We start from the raw sequence: 11,502 nt of genomic DNA, 5'->3' as shown, positions 1-11,502 counted from the left end.
GCGTACAACTTGTCCATCTTCATCTTGCTTGTTCCAAAATACCCATTTGGTTCCAATGACATTGTGCTTCTCATCAGGCTTCTCAACCAACGTCTGTACTTGGTTCCTCTCAAAGTTGAGTAGCTCTTCGTGCATGGCATTTATCCAATCCGGATCTTCCAATGCTTCTTCAAACTTCATAGGTTCAATGCTAGAAATTCATGAGTAATGTTCACAAAAGTTAGCCAAACAAGTTTTAGAGCGAGTAATTCTCCCGGTTTGAATGTCATTAAAGATTTGTTCGACGGGATGATCTCTTTAGACTCTTGCTCGAACTCGTGATAGCTTTTGTTTAGGTCGGGGTGGAACATCCTCTTTGTTGTCCTATTCTTCTTCTTGTCTTTCTTCGTTGTTGTTAGCGTGATCGTTCTCCCTTGGAGGTGGAGAAGGAGGTCGTCGACGTTCATCTTGTTGTACATCCTCGTTCTCATCGTCTTGACGTGTCCCACTTGCTGATGCCTCCAAGTCAACTCGTGGTTTACCTTGGCGTGAGGTTGAGGCTTCCACTTGGACAGACGCGGTGCTCTCCTTCACCTCCGTTGGGCGAATCTTGCCGATATACAAGTCTTGGATTGCTTCCGAAGGATCTTCGTCACCTACATCAATTGGCAATTGCTCTACTTGTGAGTCGCTAGATTTATGAAACTTCACATCTACCGTTTCTTCAACCTTTCGGGTGAAATTGTTGTAGACACGGTAAGTGTGAGAGTTTGAGCCATAACCAAGTAGGAAACCTTCATGAGACTTAGGAGAAAATTTCTAACGACGATGCTTGTCAAGAATGTAACACTTTGAGCCGAATACCCGAAAGTATCCAACTTGGGGTTTGTTACAAGTGAGGAGCTCGTATGCCATCTTGCCGAGTAGCTTGTGAAGATATAGAGGATTCGTTGCATGACAAGCTGTCTCAACCGCTTCTGCCCAAAAGTGTTTTGGCGTCTTGTACTCATCAAGCATCATTCTCGCCATTTCGATAAGCGTCCGGTTCTTCCTCTCAACAACTCCATTTTGTTGAGGTGTGTACGTAGCCGAGAACTCATGTGAAATCCCTTCTTCATCAAGAAAGGTGTCCACATTGGCGTTCTTGAAATCCGTTCTATTGTCGCTGCGAACCTTCTTGATCTTCACTTCAAATTGGTTTTGGGCCTTCCTAGCGAAGTTTTCGAAGATCTTTTGAACCCGCGATTTATCATCGAGAAAGAACACCCACGTAAATCTTGAAAAATCATCAACAATGACTAGTCCAAACGAGTTACCACCGAGACTCTTGTAGGCGTTGGGACCAAAGAGATCCATGTGAAGCAGCTCGAGCGGTCTTCTCGTGGTCATGATGTTATTCACGGGGTGGCTTCCTCCAACCTGTTTTCCTGCTTGGCAAGCGCTGCAAAGTCTATCCTTATCGAATATGACATCTTTAACACCAAGGATATGATCACCTTTAATAAGCTTGTCAAGGTTTCGCATGCCCACATGACCTAACCGTCTATGCCACAACTAGCCTTTGGAAGATTTAGCAATTAAGCAAGTTCTAGGTTGAGCCTTTTTAGTGCAGTCAACAATGTATAGATCACCTCTACGTATGCCGGTAAAGACCATTTTATGATTATCTCTTTGAAACACTTGGCAATCTACTTTAGTAAATAGGACATTAAAACCAAAGTCAGCTAGTCTAGATACAGAAAGCAAATTATAGACAAGGGATTCAACGAGCGTAACATTTTGTATGGAGCTGTCATGTGAGATGGCCACCTTACCGAGGCCAACAACCTTACCCTTTGAGTTGTCACCAAAAGTGACATACTTTCGAGGGCCGTCGTTTTCAGCAAGCTCATGAAACATATCTTTATCTCCGGTCATGTGATCGGTACATCCACTATCAAGGACCCATTCCTTTCCTCCAGCCATGTAGCTGCGAAGATTAGCCACAAGACCAAAGTGTTTCATAGACTCTTCAAGATCAAAGTCATTATCCTCATCTTCATCATAGTATCCATGTTCAACATCATCTTGCAAATGATCATTTCCTAGAGAGAGTGATTCATTAGATATATGATTTTGACAATGTTCATCTCTATGAATTCTAATAGCTTCAAAAATAATATTGCTAATGATTCCAACATCTCCTTTGGCATGCATAAGATTGGTAACCTCAAATAAACAATCTCCAAACTTAGGATCATTGGGATTCATCTTATTCAAAGCAATAGAATTGTGAAGAATCTCATCTAAGTATTTCAAGGAATATTCAGGAAATCATTCCTCAAGAAATCTCCATATAGTATAAGCACAATCAAGAGTAGGCAAGTGACCAATCAAATTTCTAGGCAAGCCTCCAGTGATAAGATTGATAGCTCTAAGATTGCGAATTATGTTAAGAGACTCATCATGGGTAGGATGCAAGAGATCACAAAGGGATTCACAAGGAGTAGTAATGTACTTGTTCAAGTGATATTCATGAAAAATTCCAAGCATCTCATTTTTCCACTCACTAAAGAACTCTCCATCAAGCATAGGCACTCTACATCTAAGACTCCCAACGTAGACTCATCCATCTTCCTCCAATGGTGATTAAACCAAAGCAATGGAGACCAAAGCTCTGATACCGATTGAAAGGATCGAGAAGAGGTGTCTAGAGGGGGGTGATTAGACCCTCAACATACAAAGTTGGCAATTTTGAAGTTTTTCAAGTTGAGGTGGTAGATTAACACAATTTCAAGCATTCACAATACAATTCAAGCAATCATGCAAAAGAGTATATGAGTAGCGGAAAGTAAAGCATGCAACTTGCAAGAAAGTAAAGGGATGGGATTGGAGTGTGCAAACGCAATTGGAGACACAGATGTTTTTGGCGTGGTTCCGATAGGTGTGCTATCATACATCCACGTTGATGGAGACTTCAACCCAAGAAGGGTAACGATTGCATGAGTCCATGGAGGGCTCCACCCACGAAGGGTCCAGGAAGAAGCAACCTTGTCTATCCCATCATGGTCATCGCCCACGAAGGACTTGCTTCACTAGGGTAGATCTTCATGAAGTAGGTGATCTCCTTGCCCTTACAAACTCCTTGGTTCAAATCCACATTCTTGATGGAGGCTCCCAAGTGACACCTAACCAATCTAGGAGACACCACTCTCCAAAAGGTAATAGATGGTGTGTTGTTGATGAACTCCTTGCTCTTGTGTTTCAAATGATAGTCTCCCCAACACTCAACTCTCTCTCACAGATTTGGATATGGTGGAAAGATGATTTGAGTGGAAAGAAATTGTGGGAAGGTTAGAGATCAAGATTCATATGGTAGGATTGGAATATCTTGGGCTCAACACATGAGTAGGTGGTTCTCTCTTAGAAAATGAGTAGTGGAAGTGTAGGTTTGTTCTGATGGCTCTCTCCACGAATGAAGAGTGGGTGGAGGGGTATATATAGCCTCCACACGAAATCTAACCGTTACACACAGGTTCCCAAACTCGGTGGGACCGAATCAACAAACTCGGTCAGACCAATTTAGTTCAAAATGTGAACTTTAGGATTTTTGGTGGGACCGATATAGTCATCTCGGTGGGACCGATGTGCAGGGGTTAGGGTAAAACCTCAACTCGGTTTGACCGATTACTCAAACTCGATGAGACCGATTTTGGTAATAAGTAAACAGAGGATTGGTCAGGCAAACTTAATGGACCGACTGCACCAACTCGGTTAGACCGAAAGTGTTGCACCAGATCACACAGAGATTGCAAGCCCATCTCGGTGAGACCGAGATCCCATCGGTGAGATCAAAGTGACTAGGATTTGGCAGTGGCTGAATAAGATGAAACTCGGTGGCGCCGGATAGACAAGTTTGGTGGGGCCGAGTTTGACATTTAGGTTTAGGACATATGTGGATGTGAGAAAGTGGTTGAGGGTTTTGGAGCATATCACTAAGCACTTTGAGCAAGCAAGCCATTAAGCAACACCTCATCCCCTTTTAATAGTATTGGCTTTCATATGGACTCAATGTGATCTTAGATCACTGAAATGAAAATGTAGAGTCTTGAGCTTTTGCCAATATTTGTCCTTAGCATCTTGAAAGGGGTTCCACATCCTCTTGTCCATGTCCATGCCACTCCAATGTTGAACTTATCTGAAATGCACTAGGTAAAGGTATTAGTCCAACAAGAGATATGTTGTCATGAATTACCAAAATCACCCAGGGAGCACTTGTTCTTTCACTTTTGCTTATCCTTATTCCTTCATCCATCGTAAGATAATCCAAAACTTGAAAACTTCAATCACACAAAACTCAAACAAAACCTTCGTGAGATCCGTTAGTATAAGAAACCAAACCACTACTATAAGTACTGTAGAAAACCTATTCTTATTTTGTTTTTGCATTATATCTACTGTATTCCAACTTTTCTATGGCAAAAACTCAACAAAGAAAACCACGGAATCATCAAAACAAGCACACAACGCAAAGAAAACAGAATCTGTCAAAAACAGAACAGTCTGTAGCAATCTGAAAATTTCGAATACTTCTGTAACTCCAAAATTTATGAAATAAATTGTTGGACGTGAGGAATTTGTCTATTAATCCTCTTCAAAAATAATCAACTTAAAAGCACTTTTCTTTAAAACATGACAACGAATATCGTGAGTGCAAAAGTTTCTGTTTTTCAACAAGATCAAAGAAAGTTTCACACAAGTCTTCCCAAAGGCATTGCTTGGCACAAACACTAATTAAAACACAAAAACACAATCATAACAGTAGCATAATTGTGCTTAAACTCAAGAACAGAAAGCAAAAGGCAAAAATAAAATTTATTCATTGGGATTGCCTCCCAACAAGCGCTATCGTTTTACGCCCCTAGCTAGGCATAACGCGTAGGATCTAAGTTTTGTCATCCTTGTCCAATTCTTCGATCGAGCACTTATGATTTTTCAAGGATTTTGCATATAAATTCTCAGAGGCAATACTTCTAGGGATGAGAATGAAAAACTTATTTTCGCAAAAAGGGTCTCTTATGACTTCAATAAAGTTGGGATGGATACTAATCATCTTAAGATATCCTTTATCATTGCTAGAAGTTGATCCTTTGTTTTTAATGACTTGAGTAGTCTTGCTAGTTTTCACGGGAGTTTTAGTAGAAGCAAAAGTCGTACCTAGATTAGAAAAATTTCTTCTAGTTTATCAATCCTAGACGGACTTTCTTCAATTCTTTCATGAATTATAGTACCTTTTTTTTAGAAACTTGAAAACGTCTCCCACTTTTGACCCAACTTTAGTAGGATATCTTTGCATTTTTCTATCCAAATTTTCAATATGTTCTGCAGTAAGAATTTTTTTAATAGCACCTAATCTTTCCATAACATGCTTGAGAGTCAATATTGTTTCATTGATCACGAGTGGTGGTGAACCCACTAAATTTCCCATAGCATTAAAAGTATCAAGAGTAAGACACATCAAACAATTCCCACCGGTAATCGTATCAAGGACGAATCTATACCAAGTGGTAATGCCCACATAAAAGCAACTAATAAGAACAGCGGTAGATTGATTGCAGATAGATCTATTATGAGCATTGCAAATCCTATACCAAGCATCTTTTAAATTTTCTCCTCCCCTTTGTTTAAAGGTGAGAACCTCGTTCTCGGGAGTGCACGCAATAGAAGAAGAAAAATCCATAACGACAAAAGGTGATAAGCAAGATTGCACATGAGAAATAGATCTGACAAGAAAACGACAAACGAAAAAGAGGGCAAATAAAACAACAATTTTTTGTGAAGTGGGGGGGGGGGGAGAGTAAAACGATAGGAAAATGGCAAATAATGTAAATTGCAAGGAGATGCGATTTGTGATTAGGAACCTGGTTGATGTTGAAGATCCTCCCCAGCAACAGCGCCAGAAATTCCTTTTGATGTGTTATAGAACTACGTCGGTATTTCCCCAAAGAGGAAGGGATGATGCAGTATAGTGATGGTAGGTATTTCCCTTAGTGATGAGACCAAGGTTATCGAACCAGTAGGAGAACCTCCTCACACCACGTAAATAGCACCTGCACACAAATAACAAATACTCGCAACCCGACGTGTCAAAGGGGTTGTCAATCCCTTTCGGGTACGACGCCTCAAGTAGGCAAATAACGTGAGGTAAAAAGTGGTAGATAAGATAAATAGATCGCGGAACAAATAAATTGCAGCAAGGTATTTTTGTATTTTTGGTTTAATAGATCTGAAAATAAATGCAAGGGAAAATAGATCGCAAAGGCAAATATGATGAAAAGGGACCCGGGGGCCGTAGGTTTCACTAGTGGCTTCTCTCGAGAAAAATAGCAAATGGTGGGAAAACAATTATTGTTGGGCAATTGATAGAACTTCGAATAATCATGACGATATCTAGGCAATGATCATTATATAGGCATCACGTCCAAGATTAGTACACCGACTCCTGCCTGCATCTACTACTATTACTCCACACATCGACCGCTATCCGGCATGCATCTAGTGTATTAAGTTCATGAGAAAATGGAGTAATGCAATAAGAACGATGACATGATGTAGACGAGATCCGTTTATCTATTGCGGCAGATATAGATCTCATCTTGTTATCCTTAGTAGCAACGATACATACGTGTCGGTTCCCTTTCTGTCACTGGGATCAAGCACTGTAAGATCGAACCCACTACAAAGCACCTCTTCCCATTGCAAGATAAATAGATCAAGTTGGCCAAAAAAAACCCAAATATCGGAGAAGAAATACGAGGCTATAAGAAATCATGCATATAAAAGATCAAAGAAGACTCAAATAACTTTCATGGATAAAAACATAGATCTGATCATAAACTCAAAGTTCATCAAATCCCAACAAACACACCGCCAAAAGACTTACATCATATGGATCTCCAAGAGACCATTGTATTGATAACCAAGAGAGAGAGGAAGCCATCTAGCTACTAACTATGGACCCGTAGGTCTATTAAGAACTACTCACGCATCATAGGAGAGGCACCAATGGAAGTGGTGAACCCCTCCATGACGGTGTCTATATTGGATCTTGGTGGTTTTGGACTCTGCGGCGGCTGGATCAATATTTCGTCGACTCCCCTATGGTTTCTGGAATATTTGGATATTTATAGAGCAAAGAGGCGGTTCGGGGGGCACCCGAGGTGGACACAACCCCCTAGGGCGCGCCTGGGCCTCCTGGCGCGCCCTAGTGTGTGCTGCTCACCTCAAGCAGCCCCTCAGGTGCTTCCTTGGCCCATTGGCTTTCTTTTGGCCCAAAAAAATCCTCCAGGAGTTGCGTTGCATTTGGACTCCGTTTGATATTGATTTCTTGCGATGTAAAAAACATGAAGAAAACAACAACTTGCACTGGGCACTATGTCAATAGGTTAGTACCAAAAAATGATATAAAATGACTATAGAATGATTTTAAAACATCCAAAAATGATAATATAACAACATGGAACAATAAAAAAATTATAGATGCATTGGAGATGTATCAGCTTCCCACCACTGTGGAACATGCAAGGAGCATCAAGTGTTTTCTCGAAGTAGAAGGCAGGAAACCAAGCAGGCTTGCTACCCTTCTGACACTTGGGGCCGGGCTGCCCCTCCGGCTGCTGGTCCTCAACTACTGCCACTTGCCAACTGTTGGAAGCCGGCTGTTGGGCCTTGCACTTGTTGTCGTTTGGCTGCTGGCGCCGACTAGAATCTCCAGCCGGCGTCCGAGAAGTCGGGGGGGGGGGGGCACCTTCTCGGACGCATCCACTCGGAGTTCTGACTTCATGGAGGAGTCGGCCGTGGTGTACTTGTCCGCTATGACCAGTCGTCTAAGATGGCCGGCTCATCGCAGAGGAGCTTGTGCTTGAGCAGGGTGCCCTCTCTACACCCGGAGATGAAGTATTCTATGGCCTGCACCTCGTGCACCCCTTCGCAGGAGTTGCACAACTCAGCCCAGTGTGTCAGGTAGTCACGGGTGGACTCAGTCGGGCCTTGAACGCACATGGAGAGTTGGCGAGGCTTGGGCGGCTGCTTGTAGGTGCTGATGAATTTACGGATGAAGACATCGGTGAAGTCCAGCCAGCTGTTGACGTTGTACGGCTTGAGGCTGTTCAGCCATGTCCGGGTCGTGCCCTGGAGCATGAGAGGAACGTACTTTACAGCAACACGCTTGTTACTGTTTGCTATGCTGACGGCTGTGGAGTAGTCGACCAGCCAGTCCTCCGGCTTCACAGAGTCGTTGTACTTGGGAGTATCTCGTGGGAGCAAGAACCCTTTGGGGAAGGGCTCATCATGAATGCGGGGGCCAAAACAAGGCAGGCCGATTGCATCTTCTTCTCCTTCTACCACCAGGGACCGAGCAAGTCGGTCGATCCAGTGGCAGACATCGTTCTCTCTGACTCCTTCATGGGGGCCTAGCTGGCGTCCGAGAGACGGATGCTCGACAGGCGGCGGGGAGACGCGCCTCTCCCTACGCGGGGGTGGCGGGCGGTCATCCCGCCGTTCCACTTCTCATGGGCGACCGTCTTGGTCGCGCTCAATCGTGATGTGGGTGCGCCGTCTGCGGCTAGCAGCCTGCTCTGGGTCAATCTCACCGTGGGTGCCGCCTGTTGGGCACCGGGAGGTCGCCCCGTACTCACGGCAGGGGGGGGGGGATGATTTTCAACTTGCATGTCGGGTTCCACCACACGACGGCCAGCTTCCTACTGCGCAGCGGCTGCATCGGGGAGCTGCTGGAGGCGCGCCGTCATGCAGCGATGCTCGTCGCCCTCCAGATGGTCCAGTTCGTCTGCCGCCGCCTGGGCGGCGCGCAAATTCTCCATCGGAGTGGCGTAGACTGGTTGATCGGCTCCTAGCATGCCAGCAATGTCCAAGTCACATTGTCGAATCACACCCGCTCGGCTAGGCTCGCCAGCAGCCAGCGTGCCGCACACGGTGCGGTCCATCTTGCGCTGGTAGGATTCAGTGAGGCACCTCATGGCCGCCAACTTATTGGCGCTGTCGAGGAGCGACACGCAGAATGTTTCCAGCATCGCGCCATCGGCGCCTGCCTCTATGGGAGCGGACAGACTCCGCATTGCCGCCTGCAGCGTGTCGTGGCCCGCCCCGTCAGCGGCTCCTCGTGGCTAATGACCAGCACCTCCGTGATGATGCTGGTGCTAGCGTTGCTGACCGCGGGAGGGAGCGGGTCATCAATGATCACCATGTTGCTAGGGAAGGCATCTGTGTTCTCCACGCGGAGTCAATGAGCATCTCGATAGGCGGGTGAGTGGAGTCGACGGACTCTAGGTCAGAGGCAGGCTCGTTGGTAACGTGAAGCTTGCCGAAGAGGTCGATGAGGAAGCTCTCGGAGCTGGCCGCTCCTGCGTTGGGCCTGGACTCGTCGGAGAGGCGGATCCCGCTGATGAGATCAGCGGTGGAGCTTGCAGCGCAAGCGGCTTCCACGCCGCGCAACACATCAATGAAAATGCCATCACGCATGCTAGGATGGCTGCGCTCGCTGGGAAGGAAGAGGGTTCCCATCCAGAACGTGTTTCCGGCCAACGGTGCACAAGGCCCCATTGTGTGCGCCAAATGTCGGGGATATCTAGCGACTTATGCCAAGGGGTGGCTTATCATGGATGGGGACAGGAGTACATCGCCGGGCTCTAGAAGCGGGAGTGAGCGAGACCTTGAACACCAACGAGTCTTACCCAGGTTCGGGGCTCTCCATGGAGATAACACCCCTAGTCCTGCTCTGCGGGGTCTCCGCATGATGACTATCGTTAATAGAGTAGCTACAAAAGTGCTCCTTGAGCTGTTTCGGCTAGAGGAGGAAGAAGAGCAAGGCTAGCTCTATCTCCTTTCTCTCTACGTATGTGTAAGCTCGCTAGGATTCTGAACCCTCTACATGGGTGAGCCTGGGGTGTTTATATAGGCCTACCCCCAAGGGTACAATGGTAATCCGGCCGGGTGTAGGACCCGGCTATCAGTGTCTCTGGGCTCCGGCTTCTCCACTGGCTGCTGGGGCCCGCCACATGGTGGGTCCCGCCGGCTGCCGTGAACTCAGCCGACAGGTAGGGCCTGCCGCCTGTGGGCCAGGTTGACTGCGTTGTATTGTAGCCTCGCCCTTGATGACGGAGGCTTTGTCGGGGGCGCATGGCTACAGTCCCACCGTCTGGCGGGCGCACACTGTAGCCACTCCCCGTCTCATCAGGTTACTGGTGCACAGACTCCAAGGGGAGGGATGGCCGCCTGCTAGGAGTCGCCCCACGCCCAAGGCCACCTGCTCAGGGTTTTCCGTCTTCTGGTGGTTCATGGACAGGTAGGGCCCGCCATCTGTGGGCCGTACTGATTGCCCATCATGAGAGCATGGCTCCCTCTGACATAGGTGATGTCATGGGTGCATGGCTACAGTGTCGCACTGGATGAGGGGTGTCCGCTTGGTACACCTGCACTATGGCCATGTTCCACCCTGGATTCGAGGGTGGCAGGCCACACTGTAGCCACGCCCCATCTTGTCATAGTAAGTGGGTGCAAACTTTGAGGAGGCGTAGGGCCACCTGTTAGATGCCAGCTCCCTAGGGCCGCTTGCTAGATGCCAGCTCCCTGGGGTCGCCTGTTGGGAACACTCCGCCTTCTAGCAGTAGGCCCGTTGGACCAGACGGCCCAAAGGGTCGGCCTTTCATCTGGAAGGTGTGAGGGGCGTAGCTGGCCCTGATGTCTTGATACACTATAGGGTGCCGATGAGGCTACCCTTGGTCAATCCCTCTGACAAATAATATAATAGCATGGAACAATCAAAAATTACAGATACGTTGGAGACTATCAAGCATCCCCAAGCTTAATTCATCCTCGTCCGCGAGTAGGTAAATGATAAAACAGAATTTTTGATGTGGAATGCTAGATAACATATTTGTCCATGTAATTTTTTATTGTGGCATGAATATTCAGATCCATAAGATTCAAAAAAATGTTTAATATTAACATAAAAACAATAATAGTTCAAGCATAGTAACAAGGCAATTATGTCTTCTCAAAATAACATGGCCAAAGAAACTTTATCCCTACAAAATCATATACTCTGGCTATGCTCCATCTTCATCACACAAAATATACAAATCATGCACAACCCCAATGACAAGCTAAGCACCTATTTCATACTTTTGATGTTCTCAAACCTTTTCAACTTCCACGCAATACATGAGCGTGAGCCATGGACATAGAACTATAGGTGGAATAGAATACAGTGATTGTGGAGAAGAAAAAAAGAAGGAGATAGTCTCACATCAACTAGGCGTATCAATGGGCTATGGAGATGCCCATCAATAGATATCAATGTGAGTGAGTAGGAATTGCCATACAACAGATGCACTAGAGCTATAAGTTTATGAAATCTCAAAAAGAAACTAAGTGGGTGTGCATCCAACTCGCTTGCTCACGAAGACCTAGGGCAATTTGAGGAAGCCCATCATTGGAATATACAAGCCAAGTTCTATAATGAAAAAT

The sequence above is a fragment of the Triticum dicoccoides genome, chromosome 1B (genome assembly GCF_002162155.2).
Source record: "Triticum dicoccoides isolate Atlit2015 ecotype Zavitan chromosome 1B, WEW_v2.0, whole genome shotgun sequence".
Lineage (NCBI taxonomy): Eukaryota > Viridiplantae > Streptophyta > Magnoliopsida > Poales > Poaceae > Triticum > Triticum dicoccoides.
The sequence above is the reverse complement of the archived record's forward strand: the minus strand, read 5'-3'. Positions refer to the sequence as shown.